Here is a 27538-nt window from a genome sequence, read left to right as displayed (position 1 = left end):
GTGGATATATTTTCTATGGAGCACATTACTTGGGATAGTAGATTGGAGTATTCATATGCATATGGGTTATATGGTTCTTCTATGTTTTCTTTAGGCCTTATACGTAGGTATCTTGCATGGGATGAAGAGGATGCTATCTACGTGCTTGACCCAAGAGTTTAAGAAGTATACTATACATGGAAGTTTGAGGAGAGTAGAATTATTTTTGTATTTGACCTAGGTACTCAAGAAATCTTCCTTGTTGGTCAACATGATGAGAGTGGAATTATTTACATCTTTGATCCAGAAGGACCACATCACATGAATGTTTGCGGACTAGGGGGAGGGCTAAATATGTGAGGCAATCTTTTAGCTAGCACTATTTACCTAATATAAGGTGGAATACCTCTTTTGTTGAAACAAAGGAAGCATGAAAAACCTCCAAAATGTAGAAAAAAAGAACAAGGTTACATTGCATCTATTGTGGCATTAAAATTTTCAACAAGTGAAGGCCCGCACAAATATATATTCTAAGGTCTTTATGATGGGATGACGTAACAATACCCCTTGGGACATAGCCTTGTAGGGAAAATATTAAAAAGCTTAAAACAAACAATGAAAGGGAAAGCATGTTAAAGAGAAATGCTAGCTTTTAAAAGCTAGGGCGATGGAAGACTTATTAAGAGAGGTTGGCGCTTGTTAAAAAGGGGGGGGGGGGTAGTTGTGGTATGTCATAGGGGGAGATACAACATGGGAAGAATGCATATTATGGAGGGATGGATTCCACCATTGTATTTTCCTTGCAAGGACTTTGAGCAATTGGATTGAACTTCCTTAGATTTTGTGCAAGGTGGACTTGGCTAAATAGAATGCTTGAGGGCAATATACAAGTCTTATGGAGTGCTACTTGATATGTTGGCAAGTGATCTTTCAATAAGTGTAGTCTTGGAAAACTGAGAATATGGTTGCAGGATCCTTCGACAGTGGCAATTGTGGTTGTACATTTGATGTTCAATGTGGAAGAAGTTCTATATGAAGAGCAATAGTCGGTCAGTCTAAGAAGCTTGAAGCCTTGATTTTGGGGGAGACTAATGATGAAGAGGGAAAATCTAAAAGAACGCCTTGTGCAAACTTGGAGTGTGTTCTTTGAGAAGATTCGACATCAGCAAAAGAGGGTGGTTTTTCGTTCAATCCATAAGGCTTGCAAGTCTTGGAGAGGCAGAGACAATCTAGTCAAGAATTCCTACAGACTAATCACAGAGGACCCTTTCCCGTTGTGTTCTATGGCTCATGAGGATTCAACGTCATAGCTTGAGAAGGTGACCTCACAATTATTGCCACAACTATCACCTTTGAAGGATTCGTACCAAGGATCAATTCACCACATAGTAGTTGAAAAGCTTGTGAAAGATGTGAAGACACCACAATAGCTCGATTTGGCATATGAGTTTGACTTGGAGGCAGATCTCAAAATATTAGCAGGCTAGTCTTTGTGTTTGTTGGAACTGCAGTGATGGTGTTCGTCAAGGGGCTAGTTGCACGTTCTTGGAGTGTTATTCATGTGTCTTGGAAAGCATGAATAATCCACAAATGTATGGTGGTTTACCTTGTTGATGAGCACCAATTATTTTGCAAAGGTGGCCAGCCCTATGATAGTTGGTAGAGGCATGCTTCAATGGGCGATTATCAATTTTATATGGTGGCCAGTAGTTTTGATCAACAAGTAAAGCACCAAGTAGAGAAGGCCTTTTAGTTTTGATCTCCAAGCATCAAGGGATGGCTATGGGTTATAAGAGGCTAACACATCAAATCGCAGTCTTGTACCAGTGCTCCTTTTAGTGTCTTCGAGTTTTGTGAGAGGATCCCTGTAATAGGAAAATTGTATTAATTCATTCAAAGATATTTTAGAAATTATTCTTATGTAAACAAGATGATATTTGACCAATATAAACATAAGTATAAAACAAAAATATATATGTTAACTATATATATGTGTGTGTGACATATAATGATATAGATAAGAGCTAACTTATAATCCAATATGTATGAAGTGCTTCCTAAATAATAGGATCATTAAATATTAAGTGGTTTGAAAAGACAATGTAGTATATGTATTCAATGGCTTTAAATAATAATAATAATAGGATCATGGTTATGATAGACTAGTAGATAGGAAAAGTCTATCGACTTTCAAGTGGTCCACAAAGCCAATCCCATGTATGTATTAAGTGGTCTAGAAAGTTAATCTAGTTCAAGTGATAATGGTTATAATCTAATACATAAGAAAGGTTTATTGGCCTTTTTAAAGGGAATCAAGGGGTCCATAAATAAAGTTTACTTAAAAAGACCTATTCTACTTTTAAAACATCAAATTGACTTTGTGGCTTGCACTTTGAGCACGACGTCTCATGGTAAGCACGATCCTATTATTATCTACAATAGGACCAAGAATGTTCTATGCAAGGATAAACTGCGCATTTTTTAAATTAAAAAAAGGATAACTTTTATCCCATCTCTTTGGGCCTTGAACAAAACACATTAAAATGCGCTTTTTCGTGAGCGTTGAAAGTCTTCCTGCATATTGTATTAGTACTAATACTAACAAGTGGAATAGTTATACAAACAATTTAGTTACGACTGCCCCACCAGTCATCTCTGGACAGCATCGCAATAGGTCGTCACATGGACCCAGCGTTTAAAGAAGCAGATCGACCTCTTAGTCCCTCCCATATTAAGAGGTCGTCGAGTAATATTTCTATCAGCCTAGCAGGTCTTCCCATTGGTTCGTAGGGGAAGTTTTTTGTGAGTAGTCGAGGAATCTTCGCTTCATAAGGAACCTGTTATCTTAGATACGGTCCCATGGTAATAATAATAATAATAATGTCGCCTGCGGATTCTTGAGACAGTTCAACGTTCATATCCATTGGTATTTTCACGAGTCGTACTACTTATTTAGAGCCGAGGCAGACGCAAGTTGACAACTTGCATTTGATGGCATATGCAAGTTGACGACTTGCATTTGAAGGCATGAAATAATTTCATATCAGCAGCGACGACACGCAGCTACTTGCGCAAGTCAATTGACATGCGCATGTCCTGGCTCTTACATGAGCCACATGATTATGCGCTCATCTTCTCTCCTCTGTCTCTCTCTCTCTCGCGCGCGCGCGCGCGGTGTACTATGTAAACACGCCCTGCCTGTACAAGCACATTACACGGTCTGTTGTTGATGCACTGGCCTACCTTGCAGCATAAACCAGCCAGTAGAGACGTCGCAAGCAAGCTTGTAAAGTCCCCGTAAAGTGTTATTCTGCGCGTCGTTTCATTGTGGTCACAAGATCAATGATCAAATGTTGTTTGAATGCACGAGGTAGATAACTATGGCGACATAATTGGAGTTGGCAGGCAGGGTCAGGACCGGCGGAGGAAGAAGAAGACGAAGAAGAGCAGTAGGGTGATGGATCTGTATCAGACACCCGTGCATATAATTGGAGGACAGGGCGGCAACGAGTTTACTCATGAGCAGAGCAGGAACGGCAAGCTGATGAGGAAGATTGGGGTTTGGGCGCGGGCGGTTGGCAACTGCGAGGCATCCGGATCTGGATGACGGGCTGCGACAACCCAGTCACCTTCGGCACCGACTCGGGCTCCTACCAGGAGTACGAGTTCGCGGACGGCGAACGCATCACCCGTTTGTCTTTGTGGGGCAACGGCGCAGGTAAGCATCAGCAAATGATCATCAGGAGGTAGTACGAGTAGCAAATATAGCACTAATAATAGTAATCGTCATCATCATCCTCAGAGTAGTGGTAGCAATACCGGTTGTTGTCAGACGCTTATAAACGATTTGTACCACCGGGGGGGGCGGAACCTAGGATTTGAACTCACGTACCTAGAATACTCTACCCACACCCAAATCAGTAGGCTGCAACCCCACTGACAAAATACAAAATGTTATTGTTATCATCATCATTGCCAAAGTTGCAGCAACAATAGTATCACACTAGCACCAACTGTGGTGGTGATAGTAGTGGTAGTAATAGCAATCATAGTAGTGGAAGGAGTAGCAGTTAGGTGCAATAGTAATTGTTGTTGTTGTAGTTAGGTGCAATACTAGTAGTAGTAGTAGTAGTAGCTATTGTTGTTGTTCTTTAAAGGATATGTTATTATATTTCGAAGGAAAAAATACAACTATAGAAAATAGTTGGAAATCACCAAGGTTGAAGGTGTTGCTACGAGCTCCAAAACATGCTCTCCATGGAGATTGCATGGGTGTAGTATATAGCCATATAGATTATTATCAAAATATTTACACAATGTTTGAACCATCTATGCAAGGCAGGAAGACTAGTTAGTTAGTACCATTGCCAATGCCGCTTCAATAGTGATGTCTTGTGATCAAGACCATTGTGATACCTACCTTGATGTGGCTGCTAGTCTATTCTCTATATGGTAGGTGACATTCAAAGGCCATAGTACAATGAAACGATCTATTTCTTACAGCGATCTCCCTTTACCTCACACATGACCATATCATCAAGATGAAGTAACTTGCAAAAAGAACTTTAGGATTTTGGCATCCAAATGTATCGTTCACTTTTCTTTCGCAACATCATTCAAAAGACAACATAAAAAGAATGCTAGTTGAGACTTGACATGCAAGGATTGGTAAACAATTGACCTAAGTAAGAAAATAAGAAGCACTTGCCCTACTTATTTATCATAATGTACAAATGAACCTTTCAAAATGCTTCATGCATAACCATCTCAAGGAGTTCATATCACATGCATTCAATGCCTATTTGAAAATATCCTTAGCTGCGAATTTCTCAGAAATAAAACACACCCCTTTTCTATTCAATCTGTAAGTGACTCCTTTATACGGTATCCTCTTGTATATAACAAAGGTACAAAATTGGTATTTAAAAAATCAATTCTTTTAAACACACGTGATATGCTAACATATTTGTGAGTGACACCTCTGTCTCTCTTCCCCCCTCCCCCCCTCCCCAAAGAGATCCATCCATCTTGTGCATTTTGTTAGCACTAGCTAGGTGTAGTGATTGTGCCCATCGCAATATGTAAATATGCTTATGCAGCATAGCAAGTGTGGTGTCTAATTCAATCCATATCAAACCTACAGGGTCATAGTGATCCCAACGAAAATCAAAACTTGTGCTCCAAGTTCATTAAGTAACTTCACTTTATTAGAAACAACTTGCATAAACAAGTGGTTCCACATTTTTCAATTATTTCAAAAAGCATACAAAGGGTTTCTCAATTATTCAACTCATAATAATATGAACATATTGTGCATCATGGTAATATTTAGCAAGTTGCAATGCACACATAGTTGTTCTACAATTTTATGTTACTATTGTGGAGTTGGATTGAAATATCCATTTATGAATTAAAAATTGTGGGATTTTAAAGATACCATTTGTGACTGACATTTGGTCTACTTTACAATTGATTTAATAAAAAATGTTAAATCATCACTTGCATTCGAGCATAGGATGTCTTAGTGGAGTTACTATAACAACTAGGGCATCATGAGAGTTTGGTACGTCTAGAGTTCATTTCATTGCTATAAGAAAAAACTTATATAGTATGTACTTCAATTCTAGATAGTAACAGTTGTGTAACTTTTCCAGGTACACGTTGTGGAGGCATTAGGTTCTACACCACGATAGGAGGCATGTTTTTCCATTACATGACATCTTGGGGCTTAAAGCAAGAGTACCCAATCGATGTGGCATCCGGTCTTTGTGTGGGCATCACAGGACACGCTGGAGCTGAGATTGATTCATTGGGGTTTTGTTTCCTAAAGTTCATAGCATTTGCTCGCAGGATCAATGTCAGCTACCCTACCTTGGTCTCAAAGATAGCTGCAATTGTTCCTGTCGCACTTGATTCATACAGTGACTCCAACAATGCAGGTACCTCACATAAGTGAGGAGATTAAATTATAACCATTTATAGTCAAATGTTGAAAGGGAAAAATGTGCAAGAACTAGTATGTATAGTGACTTGAATTGTGTGATTGCGCCAAACTAACCAACCAAGCATGCCACTTTGTTGGTAGGGCTGTATAAATATTGATACTAGTAGTGATGACTCTATCTTCAATATCTTTCTCTCTCTAGGCTTGTTGGTGAGGGGTTAGACCCTTGTAGTGTAGGGACATATGTTATCTTAGTTACCATGTTGTAGTTAGACCTTGTAAATATAGGACTGAAGGACTTTAATTGTGTCTTGTATTCAAAACTATGTAGTTCCATCCACAGCATTCGTTGCCATAATTGTTAATTACCGTTTTGTAGGGTCTAATAGTACATATGGGCTTTAGGACTTAAACTATTTGCATTTATATTTCTAGACTAATATGGTTGTTCATGGGCATATATCATGAACACAGGCTCTATTTCCAAGAATTGGACTTTCTCTGGTAGCCAAGCAGTGAGGATATCATCGTCATGGGTGCTCACTTCGGGGATAGAGAGCCATGCCAAAGTGAGTGTTGAAGCAGGGATCCCCGAGGTAGGAAAAGTGCAAGGAGAGTATGGATGGAAAGTGAGTCGCAGGGGAAGCCACACAACCACCCAGGAGGAGACTCGAACCCTCACCTGGAACCAAACCGGAACGCTAGGACCAGGGCAATGGATCTCCATCCAAGCTACCACCCGGAGAGGAAAGATCACGTTACCCTACCGGGCGACCATGGAGATCACCCTCCAGTCCGGCAAAGTGTTTCAATATCGAATCTCCTCGATGTATTCCGGCGTCGATTACAGCAGTGTCGAAATACCTAATACCGGAAGCAGAAGTTAGATGGAGCTGATATTCTGGCATGGATTATACCAGCGCCGAAATACTGAATACCGGAAGTAGAGAATAATCAGATCAGCTCGATGAGATCAGGCTTCCGATCAGGACGTAGTCACTACCAATGATAACAAGGATGATCATATAACTGATTTAAAAAAAGTCCGCAGCTAAATACTCCGCAGCTACTCGTGATATTCCAAGCAACCTCGTACGCTGGAGTCTGGCCTCACCGGTAATTGGATTTGGTTCCCAAGCAGGCAAATAGTCTTCTCTTTCTTCGTTAGTTGCTCCTCTCTGTATCTAGTCAGGGCTTGGGAGTGATCATACTAAGCTGCATACGAGCTTCTTGGGCAGAAGGAGATTAGGTTTTTGTTTTCCTTCAAGGTTCCCAAGGTAGATACTTACAATCTCATCTATAGTTTTCTAACGCGTTTTCCTTTCCTAACGGTTATATATTATTACGGGATTTTGCCCGATCATCATCCCGAAGGATGACAAGTGCTATAGAAACCATGCGCATCAAACTGGGAGGTATCGATCTCACGATCGGTTATAACACACCGGCCTGCACCTGCCTCTACCAATTAGGCTACGACTCATTGGCATCTCATCTTTTTTCCTTGCATAGCTTGACATATTATTGTGGACTGACTTTCGTTCTGTAAATGTGACTCATTAGCCTCTTGTTAAGTAATACATCTTAGCTTCATCTACTTACACAACGAACTCTAGACCACTTACTATATAGAAAGTTCACACTATAGCTAGGAAGAATAGCAACCAAACTAGGAAGAATGTAGAATTTTCTAGTTATAACTAGATAACTTTGTCATCACGAATCTCTTCTAACTAGTAAATCCTTTTTTTTATATAGTATCTAGAAAGTTGAAGCCTTATCTAGTAACATTATCTAGTAAGCTATTGTATATCTAGTAATAATATCAACATAACTAGGAAATTTTTGTTTTCACTAGTCATAACTAGCAAGTACTATAATCCAACTAGGAAATTATGGATAGTCTTTCAAGTTAACGTAGACTCACAATTTTGCTAGGTAAAACTAGTAAATAAATATTAGTTTATTTTAAATTTACATTTGTATATTACTCACTTATGAGCTAAGCTTTCGATTCCACACTTATAGCTATACTCACTAGTTTGTGTAGCCTATGCTTAGTCTAGCCTATCCATAGCTTATATATAGCCTAGCTTATACATTAGGCATAGGATAAGCACTTGCTAGGTTAGGCATTGGCTCGATAATATAAAGTAGGAACAATATATGCTATGCATAAGAATACAACTTATATATGGCATTTTCTAGGCACAAGGTAACCATAGAATATGATAGGGTTGTGTTAGGCATTGGCTCCTAGCATATGCTTACCCTATGTCTAAACTCTTCCTAGAATATGCTTAGATTATGTATACACATAGGATTGGCTTATAGTATGCCTAGTATTTTCCTAACTTGCCATATGTGTACCCTATGCCTACCCCTTGTGTATTTATATCAGACATACCTATGTCTAGCCACTCTATAGCCGCTATCAGTTTGTCTCTATGAGGAGCCTATACATATACCTTGCATATATCACTAATCCAATCTAAACCTAAGCCTAATACATCATGTGTTACTTCTATAAAAATAAGTTGTATTTAGTCATTTTGTGGATTCTCATTAATTTTGGCCTATTTGTAGTACAATTCTAACTTTTTATATGTGTGATGATAATCATATTGTGCTAAACAGACGATAATAGGCAATTAATTTGTTTTACTTTTGGTGAGCAAATAACTAGACAAGTATAGAGATGTAATGATTGTAATATTGATCACTAGTGAAGTGCAATGTGAAATTATTACTATTATGGAGACTGTTATCACATAAAGCTATTTATATGCTTTAGCTTTAAAGTGATTGTACTCATCTATTTAGAGTGCATTGTTGTCTCTATTTTCTTTTATGTTATTCATATTCATTAAATTTTTCATTAATTAATTGTAATTATAATATTAAAATTAAAATATTAGAGCTAAGTTGAGGCTTATGTTAGAACTAATCATTTTGAGTGCGATTGAGTCATCCTCATTTACACTGTTTGCTAGTTATAATATGCTTTTGTAATTAATTTGGCTCAATTTTCCATTGCAATCATTGCTTTGATACCATGGAGTTGATTCTTACACACGGTCTATGATCATAGCAACAAAGTAATGGTTGAAGTATTGGTGTAGTGAACCACTAAAATATTACACCACATACTTCATAGATTATCTTAAGGGACTGAGAACTAGCAAGATTAGTTGAAGAAGTTGATCTCTCACTTGTGCATAAGTAACTAGCTTATTGACGAGTGAAGTGTTGTTCCCATTGCATCGAGTAGCATTTTTCTCACTTGGCTATAGGTTGAGGTGTACATGGCATCTCCCCTATATCATAACTACCTACATGAGTCTCATCTTGCAACATATCTACAAGCTATCAATATTGTATGGGTATATATTTGCATCAACCATGGCTATGCATGAGCATTCACCACATTGGTTAGTACCCTTGAACCACACTGTCTTTTCCCTCTTCATCATGCGGACCACACATTGCCTTTTTCACCCAACCACTTAAGCACCTTAGTCCACTCAACTACTATGTAGATAGGCCACATGATTGTTTAGCCACATTGGAGAACTCGATCACTTGAAGCACATCGTCCTAACTACTTGGAGCACTTTGGCCACATGTTTAATTAGGCAAAAATTCAAGCACACTCTTCCACGTGCACATACTCAATCACATAGTCATGTAGTTGCACAATCATGCACTTTATTTCAACTCACTTTACCATCTCCACTCTCTTACCCTTGATCACGAGGCACCCTCTGACCACATTGAGAACTTCATTTTTTAATGACAATAACCTCACTCAGCAATTTAGGCCACATTAGACACTCATGAATCACTCTAGGTAGCATTAGCACATGATTCCATAATACTTCGACACTATACCACCATCACACTCTACTACTTAGTGCTCATAGCATAGTGATGTGGATGGTTTTGGGAATGGGAATGGGAATGGGGATGTGGACTAGAATTGCCCTTCTTTGTCACCATCAAAGAGGGCTCTTATAAGTGGATGAGATTGGGATGTGGGTTGGTTTGAGGATAAGCTAGGTCTAGGATGGCAAGCTAGAAAATGGCCATCCCATGTCATTATGGCTCATAGCATTTTACTAAAAGAACACCTTATCTACTTGATTACTTAGATATATTGACGCAGATGATTACCTTATGCACTTAGGTAATATATAAGGCCAAATTTCCACGATTCTTGGACAAGAGTGCAAATACTTTCACACATTGTAGATGCATTTGTACACACACTTTCAAGTACCTTAGGATAAGAACTAGGGTACAAGGTCTTTGGGGCAATTTGTACATGTGTGAGAGTAAGATACAATACATTAGTCCACATGTACATATCGTGTCTGGAGAAATTGAAGTGCGAGTGTGGATACACAAGTACATTTGTATAGAACATCTAGTATGCATTGTGTAGAACATACTTTTATTTTATTTGAATTATCCTTCAAGCTTCTATGTGGTTCTTTGAATATGAATTAGCTCTCTTATAGATTAGGAACCCTTCACATTAGCAAATCTTATAGGAGAAAGGATAGCATGCAATCTATTGATTTTAGTGGGGATTAGAAGAATAAGGGTATATAGCACATGAAAGACAGTGTGGAAGAAGAGGTTTTAGTAATGACTAGTAGGGTTTTGCATGTTTTCTACCTAATTAGCTATGAAGCCAAAGAAGCTTTGTAAGACCTCCATTGAGGCAGCATGATGCATATAGATATCATCAAGATAAGGTTTCTTAAAAAGGATATCTGTGTTGGTGTTGCCTAGCTCTATGTGTATTCAAAGTGTGTTGCACTCACAAAAGGAAAAGAAGTGTTTGACAAGTTCCCAGTACCAAACAAAGTCTCTTGAAGTGCCTTGATCACTAGAGATAGGCAAAGCATGGACATGGTGCCGAAGCTTTGAGATGTTTTGGCAACATCTCAAAGGTGAGTGTCTACAAATTTGGTCACCCATACTTGCATTATGAAAGGTTGTATCAAAGAAGGGAAAAAAGATACATACCAAGGTACAAAAGCTGGGGCTTATTTAGTCACTTTTGGTTGCATCTTCAAGGCATGTGGATGCATAGAAGTGGCATAGAAGGGCTAAGAAATACACATGATATAGTAGTTGTGGCATTGTATTGGTAGATATGTGCGTTGAACTTAGCTTGCTTGCAAAAGCACAAGAAGTGTTTAATAAGCTGCCAACTCGAAATTTAGTTAGCTTACTAACCAAGCCAATGAAAGCCAAAGTTGGAGGCTTTGATCATATATTACACGACTCTTTACATATTGGAGGGATTTCAGAGCACTAAATATTGGAGGGATTTCGGAGCACTAATTAGTGGTGCGAGGTTACCATCATCGATCTAGACAAGGTGGCTCAAAAAGATCATTCGCTGTGGAGGTTGGGGCATAAACATGAGTCAACACTTGGTCACTCAGTTCTCACCAATTGTTGAACTCCATTGCTAGCCCCTTTTCCTCTATACATGCTTCTTCAGCAATACATCTATAATATTTTTACTTGACAAATATCACAGAGCATATATGATGCCAGGAGGCATATTCCACGGTGGATTCCGTGAGGTTTTGCGGTGGATTCCATAAAATTTTATTACCGGGGCTCATACACAAGGTGGATTCTTTGTGTGAAAAGTCGATGGGGACGCCTATGAGTTTAGAGTGCGCACTCGTAATAAATTAAGGTTAGGATTGAGTTCTAACCAATTTATTTATTTTGTAGCTGAAGACTGCTAGGTATTCACTTTTGTCGATTTAATTGTATTATTTTTCTAACAATTGTAAATGCTTCAGTTGATGTGTAGAGCAAGCAGCAGTGGCATTGGGAAGCATTGGAGAATAGCGTGTATTCAAATTATTATCAATTTTTTATGGGCACGCATCTTAGGCATAGTGCCAATATTTTGACGCACTTATTTATTAAAGCACTTGATATTTATTTATTACTTTTGTGTGCGCATGGGCGCACGATTTAAATATTTGTATTGGACATTGTATTTGGGTACCTCTTGACTCCTTGGGTGCCCAATAGCTTTAATTCTTTAGTGGCACAAAAGTAAAAGCGTGCTAATTGTAAATTGGGCTATTTTTTGAGCTTGAAGATCAATAATATATAAAATACAAGCTTTGTGGAGCGCTCACACAAGGCATGGGGGAAAAATTGTACCTAATTAGTCTCTTGCTTCATGTTGTGCAAGCTTTCTTTCTTGTTTTTTGTGCAAAAGTAGAGTTCTTTTGTTCTTGGGGACCTTCCGATGCTCACTACGCACGCATACGGTGTCCGATCTGTGCACCAGTGGTATCAGAGCGAAGTTGAGATTGAGAGCTTCCAATCGCTTACCATCTCGCGTGAAAGCAGAGCGCCTAGAACGATCGAGCTCTATAGTCAGTCTTGTGGCAAACGGTCGATACCATTGTCTTCCTGGCAGTCAAGAACCCCCTGCTGTATACTTAGATCGCAAGGGACCGGCCTCTGCAGGCGGAGGACCACGCGGAAAGATCCTACATCAAGTTGTTGGTTTCTTCTCAACAGATAAGCAAATTTCCACCATAGCTCTTAAAGCTTCAAAGTTAAGCTTGAAAGGCTTAAAGAGAAGCTTTATAAAAGCTTCAAATTTCATTTTTAATCCGTCGGTGGCGGCAGTATGTACTGGACATTGCCAAAACGGACAACGACATACTCTTGTCCTCAAAGTCACGATTAGTAAAAAACAACTAAAATCTATAAGTTCCAAAGGTCCTAAAGATCCTAAGCTTCAATCTTAATTAACTACCATAGAGGCAGTTCCTATTCGGCAATATACGAACCTGCTTATTACTCTCTGGAAGCCCCTGTTCACACCTGTGAATTGACAGAATCAGATTCGAGCGAACAATTGGCAACATGCAATCTATACGCAAAATTATTTTCTTGGAAGACGACTGTGACATCAAATTTTGCAATCGTAAAGGAGAAATACTACAAAAGCCAAACTAATATATATATATATAAGCCTTGTAAACCCGCCTTTGAGCTATGCTTATCCCGCTAACAAGGTTTTGAGTGTGTGAGGTCTTTTGGAATTTTGTAGGATGTTTGATCAAACCATAGAAGATTTTATGGTTGAAGGTGATCTACCAAAACCAATGGAGCAAAAATTGGATTTGATTATGATGCAGCTTCAAGAGGAATGAAGAGCACGATAAACTTTGCAAGCTCAATTGGCCAATCTACAAGGATCTACCGCCGACCAAGATGGATCGCAACCTGAAGATCTTATACGACGTACGATCGATGCAACACTTGAAGCCCAATCTATTCGGAAAGAAACAAAGATAAGTAAAAGAAACTTCAAATTTTGTACTTTCAATGGATCACGCGATGGAAAGATTGTACTTGCTTTTATAAGTCAATTTGATGATTATTTCCATGAAGAATCATATGTTGAGAAAGACAAAATTAAATGTGTCACTAATCATCTAGTTGACCGAGCATCCTTATGGTGGACTGTTGTCCGCAAAAGCGTTGATTGTCCCACTACTTGGAAGACTTTCCAAAAGAAATTTTTGCAGAATTTTCTTCCACCCCAATTCCACGAAAAAGCAATCAAACAATGGGATCTTCTACAACAAAGGGATCACGAACCTATTTCATAATATACTGAGCGTTTTTGGAATGCTTTATTGCAACTACGAATTCTTGAAGATATACTTGAAGCAACTCATAAACGCAAGTTTATGTCTGGCTTACTTGGACATTTTTATGTGGAGGTCAATATGTTCAAGCCAAAAACCCTTGAAGATGCAATTTCCTTGGCCCATGACATTGAAGAAAAAATTCATGAACGATATAAGCGACCACAACAATTTCCAACTAATGGTAACTTTGGTTCCAAACAATTCAATTCAAATTTTCGAAGATTTAATCAAAGTGGTTTTCTTTCATCTTCATTCCGTAAATCTTGGACATGACCACTTGCCTTGCCATCAAACACAAATCCAAACCCTAAGCCATCTCTTCAGTCAAATCCCAACATTCCTAAACTTCCTACCATTACCAATAATGTATCCAAAGCAAAACCCTTAGTTTGTTACAAATGCCATCAACTTGGACATTTAGCAGTCAATTGTCAATCCAAAAAGCCATCTGTTCATATCAATTATTTGGGAGCAATAGAAGATGAAGAACGTGAAGAGATGCCGGATTTTACGAAAGATGATGATGACATTGGTACTACTTCTGATACTTTGCCAGGTATGCCAACTCCCCATTCCTTATTAACAATGAAATGTTTTGTGCATGGTAAAGAATATACTATTTTACATGATGATGGGAACACAAACGACCTTATTTCTGCAAAATTGGTTAGAATTGAATTTACATACCGTTTCTACACATTATCGCATCAAGGCTGCATTCCTAGGTATGAGATATAATGGAACACAAGAGGTGCATAATTTAGAAATTAAAATTGGTGATTATACTGAACGAAGAAATTTCTTAGTAGTACCTTTGCAGTCTAGTAGATACTTATAATCTCTTCTAATGCATTCTCCTTTCTGAACGGTTACATATTATTACGGGATTTCGCATGATCATCATCCTGAAGGATGACAAGTGCTATAGAAACCATGTGCATCAACTGGGAGGTATCGATCTCACAATCGGTTATAACACACCCTGCACTTGCCTCTACCAATTAGGCTACGACTCATTGGCATCTCATCTTTTTTCCTTGCATAGCTTCACATATTATTGTGGTCTGACTTTCATTCTGTAAATGTGACTCATTAGCCTCTTGTTAAATAATACATCTTAGCTTCATCTACTTGTATTGTGTGAATGTCTTCATAGTTTGTGGTGGCATAGCTAGTCACACATGTCAAGTCATTGAATGTGTTTTTTGCAATTTGGAAATGGTCATCTTCTCTTGCATGTAGAAGCCTTCTCTCAATGAGAATTGAAGTTTGAGTATTTACTATACACTTAATTCTCTCTGGATTTTTGTACTTAGTAGTGACTAGCCTAGTCACACATGTGAAATCATTGAAATATTTTATATACTTTAGAAATAGGCACCTCCTCTTGCATGCAAAGGATTCTCTCATTTTGAACTAAAGTTTGGGTATTTAGAAATACATGTTGGTTCTATGAATATTTGAAGAAATTAAAAGTATGGTAGTTAGATAAACTATCAATAGAATGATAAATGGATGCACTTTTAGAGTCTCGCATTGAATGGGAATTTATGAAGAAAAATCTCTACACATTATTAGAACCTATCCTATTCCCACTCCAAAGTGGAAAAGTTTTCATGCTCTCTAGCTTACAACCACTTTTTACAAACTTGAATTAATATAATAATTGAGTACATAATATAAAGCATATGCTCTCTCTCTCTCTCTAGATATATATATATGTTTATTTATTTTTATTTTTTTATTTTTCTTCACAAAGTACTTCTAGAGCTTAAGTGAAGAATAGTTGCATTCATTAAATACTCAACCACACAAGACTACATATATTGAAGACTTAACAAGGTGTAAAGTTATTAATAATCCAAACAAGATAATAAAATAAGCACAATAATAAATGTTGGTAATATAGTACAACAAAATTAAAACAAGCTTGCCTATCACCTATCCAAGCACGTTTTTAGTAATCCATCAATAGACGAATCTAAGCGATGTACAATACAAAATATATAGTGCAGCGTGGTCGCGCGGACGGCATTTTCGCGTGGAGCATATTAACAAAATGCGCTCCACAATGGACTGTGGTATCATGGCAAGGTTTGAGCAAGAGAGCCCGCGACGAGCAATGGATCCGAACACGGTTGTGAATGAGATGGAGTATTTTGGGAACTTGCAAAGTATTGTTATGGTGGATTACCGTAGCTTCTCCATGATACTATTTGATGTGCAGTGATTCAAAGTGGTATTTGGAGGAGCTGGAGCAACAGTTCGACGAGGTCCATCTGGATTTCTCGAAATAGATTCCGAAAAAAAATGGACGGATTTGCGCGACACCTTTGTGTTGCCGGCCCATTGTGAACAGGTACATAGAGTCGTTTGCTTGCTAATTGTAACACGACATGGTTTATGTCACAATGATTTGAACTCGCTTTGTACGTGTTTGTGAACATGTAATCTTCTATCCAAACCCCCAACAACCTCGATGGTGGTATGTTATACCTTCAACTCCTTGAAGTGCGAGAGTATATGATCAAAGCGATGTTCCAAGCATAGATGAAGAAAATATGCAAATAGAGGGGTCAATATTACAAGGGGTGGAGGCCACCGCAAGCTTGGAGCCCACATCGGCTAACAATGATGGAAATACAGTAGTCCAAGAATTTTTTTATAACGAGGCAGACTCGTTCTTTTATGGTGACATGTCTATCAACCTTCCAGTGTATGCAGAGTTGTGTCAGGAAATTAACATGGGACCATAGAATACTTCATTCTTGGAGAATTGTATTACTCAATTCGTTGTTTAGATCTTCCATAAAGATACATAAGATATGCATTTTAAGAGGGATTTTTAAAAAATGATTTATATTACTGTGCTTTGTATAGTTTAAATTGATTATTCTAATACCATTTTTTATCTGTGCAGATGACATTTTTAGGATGAGTTGAGGGATGAGCGATGAGGAGTTTCAGGACATGATGGCATGCATGTCTCCAGACCAACTCACGAGATTCAGAGAGATGGCAGACCAGGAGCTGTCTCGTTCTTCAACAGGGCGCTCTGCTAGATCTGCTTCAGCACGATTAGATGCTTCAGCTTCGAGCAGACGATCTCGAGGCTCACGACTTGGGCCAAAGAGAGGGACTGCATCGGGATCAGGGGGTGCTGCTGTGGAGACACAGATGTGGTGTCTCCGTCTCGTCGTTCAGCTGGAGCTGCGTCACCTCCAGGATTTGTCATACCTGTGGGGACGTCTACTCCAGTTACTCCGGCTTTTGCGCAGCCGTCAGTAGGTGGCACCCCTTTTGGTGGCACCCCCTTTGGCGGCACTCGTTTGAGTGGCACTCCGAGAGAGGTTACCCCGTCAGTATAGCGGATGCACGGGGGTCTTCTGGATATGCCCAGGAGCGTGGACAGAGATGGGAGAGGACCCATCTTTGGTAGACTCCCAGGGGTTATGGATACCTGGTTGATAGTAGGTCAGGAGCCATCATCATGAATGATGAGGGGAGGAGGGTGATGGCTCGCATGAGAGAGTTGTGCCAACAAGTTTTTCGGCACAATGTCCTGGATCATTGGAAGAACATACCGGAGGGGAGCAAGGACTATATAGTAGCATCCTGCATGAGGAGTTTCTAGTGCCAGCCGTAGTAAATAGATTCTCTACGGGCTGGATGATGGATTGCATGCGTGCATACATGTCACATAGATGATCCGACGCACGCAAGGCAATCAAGAGTGGGACTGAAAATCCCGAGTGGTTAGATGTAGACGACTGGCGCCGACTGAGGGAGGAGGCTACAGATTCACTAGGACGTTGGAGTCAGCAGTAGCGGGAGGCGGCGAGGGCACGACTCGAGGCCGGAGTGGTCCATCATCTTGGGAGTGGCGGCCACAGGACATATTTGGAGGACTTTGTAAGTTTCTCTTTTGTTTTGCTTATTTGTTTCTTTGAAATATACTTTGTACTGACAATCATGTTTTTAACAGTTAGCATTTTGTTTTCTTTGCAGCACTCCATTACAAATCGTGATTCGCAAGGCCTTGAGACTCAATATGCAAAGAGGCACAGTCTCAATGCATTGATCGACCAATTGTATAGACGCGGTGGCCCTGTAAGTCAGTCATGTTTCTTGTTCGTAGTTACCATGAGATATTTGAATGCATTATTGTACGGTGGATTGATATGTTGTTTCTTTTTCTGCAGAATCCGTTCGATGCTCCTTTGCGACGGGACGAGCTTTTGGGGGACGAGGATTTCTAGCTTGCCCTTGGATCCTTGGAGCTCACACACCTTTAGTTTTTAGTCGCCTGATCTATGTAGACATTTTCTATGTATTAGTGATATCCTTTCATGATTGTACTAATCGCATTTTATGCGATCATGTATTTATTTCATGTATCAGTTTTATGATTTCAGTATACATTCTTTTTGTTTGCAAGCGCTTTGTATGCAGTAGTGCAGAAACTATTTTATATGGCTCTCATACAGTGTTCAGCTGCCCTACCACAAAATTTTTTTTCCCTGTTACTGTCACTATTTGCGTCGCAAATTTACTGCTTGCGTCGCCAATAGCGACGTTTCTATGGCGTCGCCAATAACGATGCTTTTTGCGACGACGGGGGTAAATTTTGTTGTTTGTATTTTCGTCACTTTAAACGTCAGTATAAGGTCTATATCTTGTAGTGTTCCAAGCATTAAATACACAACCCTTGAAGATTATTTTAGCAACATTGAACCACCAAAGGTTGTTAGGGTCATCAGTAAAAGGAAAATACAAAAAAACAACATGGATAGACCATGAAACCCTACATGCATCAGTTTGGTAGGGAGAAAAACCACTACTTCCTCTCCTTGACCTCCCAAAAAACAAGCATAAGCTTACTCCCAAGCTTACTCCCAAGCAAGACAAGAGATGGAACCTCAATTGGTTCCCCCACCAATGGAAGTACATTTACACTCGTATGGGTAAATTGCATTCAACCCAAGATGGCCTATCTATAATGGCTACACTTGCTAAAGAATTGTGGACCAACAAAAGAGCTTCTAAAGTACGCATAGTTATATGAGTCTACCTAAGATGTCTCATAGAAATAGAGCTACTTCTCATGCTATTATTAGTTGCAAAAAGATTTCGAATATGCTATAGGTAATCATCTCCCCCTTCTATCATTTATCCCAAAGTTGGAAAGAAATTGTGTTAGGTGAAATATGTGGACTACCCCTAGTAGTCTCAAATTTGTTGAGTAGCTACTATCTTTGGCACATTTGGATAAGAAAGAATCAAGCTGTCTGTAATAATGAATTTTTTTATTTGTAGTTTAGTTTAAAACTTGAATCTTATGGAAAATTAGAATGGATTAGGAGAAAATAAGAATGCATCATTTTAATTGGGTTGAAAAAAGCGAAGAAAATCAAAATAATGATTGCTCTAGAGCAAGCATTCAAAGTAGAAACTAAGGCCATTTTGTAGAGGATGCAAAAGAATTAGATATAATGACATTTAAACTTTTGTTGTAACACTTCAAAGAAATGGATTCAAGACATAATATAAACCTTTAAGTTAAAGATTATGCTTCTTACAAAAAAACCTATGCAACTTTTCCTTTTCCTTTTATTTCAAGAAAAATTTCTTGTTTTTGCAAAAAAGGAGGATTCAATTGGGATATTTCGGGTTATTAAGCTAAACTTAGAAGCAATCTTCACTCACCTCTACATTCTCTTTCTCTCTCTTCTTTCTATTTTCTTTATCTTCTTAGCTTATTCTCTAACAAGTGATAGAAGAGCTTCATTCTTTGATCCATTTTCATGTTCATTTTCACCCATTACATTTTAGAAAACCTATTTTACATCTAGTACAGTGGTATAGGATTTGACAAGCTTTGGCAATGACTAACATGACCTCAACACATAGCAAAGAGGCTTCATTGAGGGCTTACACTTGTCAGAGAGAGAACAAGGAGAGAGATAGAGGAGAGAGAAAGACTGCAGGAAGAGAGAGAATAAGAGTGATGAGGAGAGAGAAAGACTAGAATTGGAGAGAGAAAGACATGAAAGATGAAGAAGCCATGGAAGCTTAGAGCAAGAAGGGAGAGAAAGATTGTAAATGAATTGATTTGTCAAAAGATGTGAAAAATTACAACTTATCTCCTTATATACCAATGTCAGTGTGACATGGCATATTATCAACATTTTTAACTATTCCCAACTTCTTACAATCCATCCCTTCTCAAAAAGGTTTTTGTCCTAAAAAACAAACACTACAAGATATAGACCTTATAGCGACGTTTAAAGCGACGAAAATACAAACAACAAAATTTGCCCCCGTCGTCGCAAAAAGCGTCGTTATTGACGACGCCATAGAATCGTCGCTATTTGTGTCGCTATATGCGTCGCAATATAGCGACGCAAATAGCGACGCATATAGCGACGCAAATAGCGACGCATATAGCGACGATTGCAGAGATTTTGCGACGCTGATAGCGACGATAATAGCGACGACTGCAGTAAATTTGCGACGCAAATAGCGACGGTAACAGAGAATTTTTTTTTTTGTGGCAGGGCAGCAAGCTGCCCTGCCACATATAGCACTGTGTGCTGTATGAGAGCCATACAAAATAGTTTCTGCACTGCTGCATACAAAGCGTTTGCAAACAAAAAGAATCTATACTGAAATCATAAAACTGATAGATGAAATAAATACATGATCGCATAAAATGCGATTGGTACAATCATAAAACAATATCACTAATACATAGAAAATGTCTACATAGATCGGGCGACTAAAAACTAAAGGTATGTGAGCGCTAAGGATCCGAGGGCGAGCTACAAATCGTCGTCCCCCGAAAGCTCGTCCCTCTGCAAAGGAGCATCAAACGGATTCTGCAGAAAAAGAAACAACATATCAATCCACCATACAATAATGCATTCAAATATCTCATGGTAACTACGGACATGAAAGATGAGAGACTTACTGGGCCGCCGCGTCTGTACAATTGGTCGATCAATGATCTGAGACCGTGCCTCTCTGCATATTGAGTCTCAAGGCCTTGCGGATCACGATTTGTAATGGAGTGCTGCAAAGAAAACAAAATGCTAACTGTTAGAAACATGATTGTCAGTACAAATAACATCTCAAAAAAACAAATAAGCAAAACAAAAGAGAAACTTACAAAGTCCTCCAAATATGTCCTGTGGCCGCCACTCCCAAGATGATGTACTGATCCGGCCTCGATTCGTGCCCTCGCAGCCTCCCGCTGCTGACTCCAACGTCCTGGCGAATTTGTAGCCTCCTCCCTCAGTCGGCGCCAGTCCTCTGCATCTAACCACTCGGGCTTTGGAGCCCCACTCTTGATTGCCTTGTGTGCGTCGGATCGTCTATGTGACATGTATGCACGCATGCAATCCATCATCCAGCCCGTAGAGAATCTATCCACTGCGGCTGGCACCGGGAACTCCTCGTGCAAGGATGCTACTATGTACTCCTTGCTCCCCTTCGGTATGTTCCTCCAATGATCCAGGATGTTGTGCCGAAAAACTTGTTGGCACAACTCCCTCATGCGAGCCATCACCCTCCTCCCCTCATCATTCATGATGATAGCTCCTGACCTGCCATCCACTAGGTATCCATAATCCCTAGGAGTGTGCCTCGTATGGGCCCTCTCCCATCTCCGTCCACGCTCCTGGGCATATCCAGGAGACCCCTGAACATCCGGTGTACCGACGGGGGTACCCTCTCCCGGAGTGCCACTGAAAGGGGTGCCACCAAAAGGAGTGCCACCAGAGGGGGTGCCACCAAAAGGAGTGCCACCAAAAGGCGTGACATCTGCCGACGGCTGCGTAAAAGCCGGAGTAACTGGAGTGGACGTCCCCACAGGTGTGACAAATCCTGGAGGTGACCGAGCTCTAGCTGAACGACGAGACCACACTCCGCGTCCACATGAGAATGGCTCGAATGTTGGCTGACCGCCGACCATCGCGCCTGCTCATATCTTGCACCGTGACCCCCTCCTCCCACAAAATCTTAAGCTCATTGACTAATGGACGAAGATACACGTCCATATTTTTTACTTTGTAGCGGCCCGGGACGAGCAAGCTAAGGATGAGATGTCCTTTATTCGTAGAAAGCCATGGAGGAATGTTGTAGTTGACAAGCACTATAGGCCACACACTATAAGAAGTCGAGCGCAGACCGAATGGGTTCACACCATCCATGGCGAGACCGAGCCGAAGATTCCTTGGCTCTCGCGCAAAGCCTGGGAAGGTAGAGTCAATGTGGCTCCATGCGCGCGAATCTGCTGATATTCGTTGCACTCCATCCGTAGACCTATTCTGCACATGCCACGTTGTCAAGCTTGCCATGGCAGACGTGCGAAACATGTGGTTTATACGGGGGATGAGCGGAAAGTGTCTGAGGACTTTTTGAGGGATGGTCTGCCCTTGCAAGTCCTGTCGATACCTGTGAGCACCACACTTTGGACATGTCTCCATAGTCTCGTATTCATCTCGAAACAATATGCAATCGTTGATACATGCATGGATGTTATTGCAGTCCATGCCAAGCTTCCGTAAAACATGTCGTGCATCATCACGAGACTCAGGCATGGTGTTTGCAGGTGGCAATATATGATATTTCAATAACCTGAAAAAATCATAAAACACCTTAAAAAATCCATCCATATTTACAATAATACTATTTTAAAAAAAAACAATGAAGTCTGTATGCAAGGTACCTGAATAACTCAGTCACACTCGTATCGCTCCAGCCGTATTTTGCTTGCACACTTAAGAGTGCAAGCAATGTCTTCAACCGAGATACTCGGCACCCATCATATAATGGTATGGATGCTTCCTCTCTAAGCGGGTCAGATGTCTCAACATCCATGGGAATCAATGCATCGATCATTGCCTCCATCTCAGGCTCCAAGATTGTAGGCAAGTCGGGAAGGTTGTCTGTCTCCTCTGGCATTGACGATATAGATGGGCCTTGCGAGTGGTCTATTGGCTCCTGCCATCCATCCATCGCACGTCCACGAACTCTTCTAATTGGCCGCAAAGGGTGCACTCCCCCTTGGGTCGAGACATCACCCCCCTGGACACAAAATTTGCCAACAAGACCCAATCTTATTGTGTATGGTTTTCAATTAGCTTGAGAGTACAATGCATGAAAAATGCTAACTTGAAAATACCGTTTGCTGAAAATCTGCAATCGCCTGATCAATAATCTCAGGTTGAAACTCGCCAAATCGTCGTACGTGTTCTATAGACAATCGGCGTTTTCGTCTAATTGCCAACTTGCATTGAGAGCAAGGACATGGGACACGCTGATTAAGATACGACTCGCGGTCTTGAACAATAGGACCTTCTTCGTTTGCCATCTTATCTACATTACAGCAAACGAGGCTTAAATGGATAGCTTTTTGGAGATGTACGTCAACTTGCAAGTTGACCATAAACCTTGCATTGTATATAGTAGTCGAGAGATTTTCCGATGTTATATCTCGGTCTTGTATCATGCTCAACGATTTGTTTGTCCCGGTAGATAATTTTTTGTTATATCTCGGCTTTGAGTATAAGTAATCCATTTTAAAATTAATGCGCGCCATCTATGAAATTTTACAACTATAGTAATAAAATTTATTTCAATCAATTCTACTCATAGTCATAAGACCTGAGAGAAATTATCCTATACTCAATTTAAGGGATCTCCACTTCTATAACAATAATTTTGGGTTAATTTTGATGAAGTACGTGGCCGTATGCAAAGCACATTGCATACCATTATCGATACGTATATTATCTTAAATTTCATTCCCTTCCCTCTCCCTCTCCCTCTCCCTCTCTTCCTCTCTTTCTCTCACCCTCTCCCTCACCCTCTCGTTCTCTTTCTCTCCCTCTCTCATTTCCTCCCTCCTCCTCCCTCTCCCTCTCCCTCCCTCTTTCTCCCTCTTTCTCCCTCTCCCTCTCCCTCGCTCCCTCTCCCTCCCCCTCCCTCTTTCTCTCCCTCTCTCATTTCCTTCCCCTCCCCCTCCCTCTCCCTCTCCCTCTCCCTCTCCCTCTCCCTCTCCATCTCCCTCTCTTTCTCTTTTTCTCCCTCTCCCTCTCTATCTCTCTTTCTCTCTCATTTCCTAAACAAGCAAAAAATAAAGTGATTTAAACATCCTCCAAGCAAAAGGGAGAGGGAGAGATACAATGCACTCTCCCTCTCTTTCTCTTTCTATCCCTCTCTCATTTCCTTCCCCTTCCTCTCCCTCTCACTCTCTTTCTCTCTCATTTTCTCTCCTAAACAAGCAAAAAATAAAGTGATTCAAACATTAAACAAGCAAAAGGGAGAGGGAGGGAGAGAGAGAATGCACTCTCCCTCCTTCTCCCTCTCTTTCTCTTTCTCTCCCTCTCCTATTTCCTCCCCCTCCCTCTCCCTCTCCCTCTATTTCTCTTTCTCTTTCTTTCTCTTTCTTTCCCTTTCCCTCTCCCTCTCCCTCTCTTTCTCTCTTACTCTCTCGTTTCCTCTCCTAAACAAGCAAAGAAGAAAGTAATTTAAACATTAAACAAGCAAAAGGGAGAGAGAGAGAGAGAATGCACTCTCACTCTCTTTCTCTCCCTCTCCCTCTCTTTCTCTCCCTCTCTCTCCTTCTCCCTCTCCTTCTCTTTCTTTTCCTCTCCTAAATAAACAAAAGAGAACGATTTAAACCTTCAACATGTAAAAGAAAGAGAGAGGGAGACTCACCAATGAGATATGGCGAGCGTGGGCGGCTTCTCTTTGCAACGAGGGCTCCTCCTCTCCTTCGCGAACAACGACGGTGGCGGTGGCGGCGGCAGCGGCGGCAGCAAGTCTCTTCCTCCTCTTCTCTCACAAAGCCTTGGCTCTCTCCCTCGCTCTCTCCCTCGCTCTCGCTCTCAAAAGGCGAAGAAAACAAAATGAAAACGGCGCTTTGGTTTCGGCCGCGCTTTTTTTCCCTGCGGCGTCGCTATTTGCGTCGCTATATGCATATAGCGACGCAAATAGCGACGCCAATAGCGACGACAATAGCGACGCCGATAAACGCCGTCGCTAATCGGCGTCGCTATTGCCCCATTCCCTTGTAGTGAAACCTAGAAACAAGCTAAAGAGGAGATGGATAGAACAGAGTACTACTCTGTACAGCATTACAAGGGATAAAGGAAAAGATTACCTAATACTCAATAGTAGTACTAATCTATACAAGAGGTCAAAATCAGCATGTAGCCTCCCGGATCAAAAGGAAAAGTTGTATCTTTGCCATGCATTGGATCAACTTTCATAAGATCGAAATCAAATACTGCTGGAAACACGATCATCATGATAGTACTCACTAACAAAGTCTCCATTGCATGATGGTCTTCCAAGTCCACATGCTGTCCATAATCTGCCTTCTTGAACTGAACTTCTTGTTGTTTAACTCTTGTTGTTGAACTTCTTGTTGTGGACTCATACCAGAATGGTCTTCAACAAGATGTTCTTCATCATCTTCAACAAGATGCTCTTCATCATTTACATCATAATATTCAAATAGCAAGATTATTTTGGCAGACTTTGCCCTACATGTGGCTTGGTGATTACAAGATAGTGGCTTAGCACAACGATAGCATAAGCCCGCAGCATGCAGTTCCCATATTGTATCAGTAGTAAGGTGTCTAACACGTTTAGCTTTAGATAGCAATTTATACACCTGTTCATCACCATTGGTCAGCTCTATGATAGTTTTGACATGCTGCTTATAGTCATCTTGCTGCTCATGCATAACAGATGGCTGTCCATGCTCATCATGTACAACAGATGGCTGTCCATGCTCATCATGTACAACAGATGGTTGTCCATACTCATCATGTACAACAGATGGCTGTCCATACTCATAACCATATTGCTCATGCTGTCCATACTGCATATGGTGATAATAGCCCTGTTGCATATCAGAGGGACAGTTAGGTTGAGCATATACATTTGCTTCTACTGATGTTTGCTGCTCATATACATAAGCATGTTGCCTTTGATCATTGATCCCACTGTATTGGTCATAATCACTTGCTTGCTGTTGATCAAAGCTAGAAGTGTACTGATAAGCATAACCATTTCTGTTACATCCATAAGAACTATTTTGCTGAAGAGATGGATGCTCATAAGCATAAACATGTTGACCATAATAACCATTCTGCTGCCAAGGTTCAATGGGATGATACTCATCAACATATACATGTTGTCCATAGGCATAAGCATTTGATTCAGGTGTACCATCAGCATATTGATGCTGGCCATGAGCATAACCATTTTTTGGAATGCCTCTTCTTCCAATGATTCCATGTCCATGACCATTTTGGTTGGATGGCTGAAGTGGGACCGAAGGGCCACTGTTTGAACAAGCCTTCTCATTGGCTTCTCTTGATCCCATTTGTGACTGCATTAATTGAGAAAATTGTGCCATAAGTTGAGCATTAGATTCTACTAATTTATCAATGGAAGCATTGGTTCGGGTAGTTGATTCCATCAACTTTTCAACAGTAGACTTCGTTTGATCATGAGATAGAATCATCTGCTCCATTGCTGTCAAAAGGACCTCATGATGTTCCCTATGTCTTAGTTCATGGAGACACAGAGTATCATTGAGTATACTGATCAGCATCCCCAAAGCCTATATATCCTCAGATGGTGGTTGGTTCATGGATGTTTTCCATAAGAGAGCTAAAACATGTTGATCAGAATTCTACAAGTTCTACAGGTTCAGCGATTGAAGAACAGGGCTCTGTTAATGAGGCTTTGGTTGCTGCTCAAGCATGTCAGGTCTACTGAGTTGGCGTCTGTTATAGCTCTTAGCAAAGTGTTGGAAGAGCTAGATGAGTTGAAAGTTAAGCAGACAAATGCTGCAGAAAATGAGTTCTCTTCAGGATGTCTGTTGCCACACTTAGAACTCCGAGCTCTGCGTATCAGAAACAGAACGTTGCAAAAAGAAATGCTGAACACAAATGAACGCAGGTAATGGAGGCCAGAGAATGCAGACACAGCTTTCTTTACTGTGGCACCCCTTTCTGGCAGAGAATGGCGATATAGAGGCAGGAAATGGAAGGCCCGAAGAATGGAGAGGCAGCTTTTCTTCACACTTTTGGTCGTGTCTTTGAGTGTTGTGACCTTGAAACTGAGGAGGTTGTAGCTGTCAAAGTTGTTCGAAGTGCAAAGATTGTAGCTGTCAAAGTTGTTCGAAGTGCAGAGAAGTACAAGGAGGCAGCTATGATCGAAGTAGATGTGCTTCGAGCACTTTCTGAGAATGATAGGAATGTTCATGTGGATGTGTCCATATTAGGAGTTGGTAAGGTGGCTTGGAGCTAAGGCCAGAGTCTGGAACTTGTAGATGGGGTTATACCTAATGAATATGGGATCAACCCAGCTCACAAGTTGAAAATTGGTTCCAAGATTGCTCGAAAGCTTCTGGGTAAAATTCTGATTGATCTTCATAATACACAAGAGGAAGCCATGAACATTGTAGAGGTCAAACATGGACAAGATTATAATCTGGCAAAGGTGATAGACGATAACACAAGATCACCTAGATCCCAAATATGCAGACGTGAAAACACCTGAGCGACATGTTCACACTCGCCTATACTTCACATCGGAATCACATATACATTCTTTAATGAATGTTTTGAGGTATTGCAATTTGGATGAGTCGCTACAAGGTGAAGGAGGACTTGTTTCAAATGAAGCTTTGCACAGAATATTTTGTACCAAGGAGCTAGACTATCTGACACACATTGTATTGAGGATGTATGAAAACACAGCAGCCACTCTCAACGACCCCAAAAGATTTCGAATAGAACTAATGTTTAGGTGCGGTGCAGCCATTGATCTAGATGTAGCCTCTGAATGCCTTCGCAATCACACATTACCTGTATCT

The 27538-nt window shown here is 40.4% G+C and overlaps 1 pseudogene across 1 annotated transcript; it reads left to right on the top strand.

Annotated features, from left to right (window-relative positions):
* The first annotated feature begins 3130 nt into the window (after window positions 1–3130).
* On the top strand, window positions 3131–7283 carry LOC148035689 (uncharacterized; annotated as a pseudogene). The gene is made up of 3 exons (XR_015690861.1): window positions 3131–3697; window positions 5634–5918; window positions 6398–7283. The product of XR_015690861.1 is annotated as an uncharacterized LOC148035689 (transcript).
* Window positions 7284–27538: the final 20255 nt, after the last annotated feature.

Source organism: Lygodium microphyllum, chromosome 5 (assembly GCF_053477565.2).
Source record: "Lygodium microphyllum isolate KBCC chromosome 5, Lygodium_microphyllum_v1.1.10, whole genome shotgun sequence".
Taxonomy (NCBI): domain Eukaryota; kingdom Viridiplantae; phylum Streptophyta; class Polypodiopsida; order Schizaeales; family Lygodiaceae; genus Lygodium; species Lygodium microphyllum.
The sequence above is the reverse complement of the archived record's forward strand: the minus strand, read 5'-3'. Positions and strand labels throughout refer to the sequence as shown.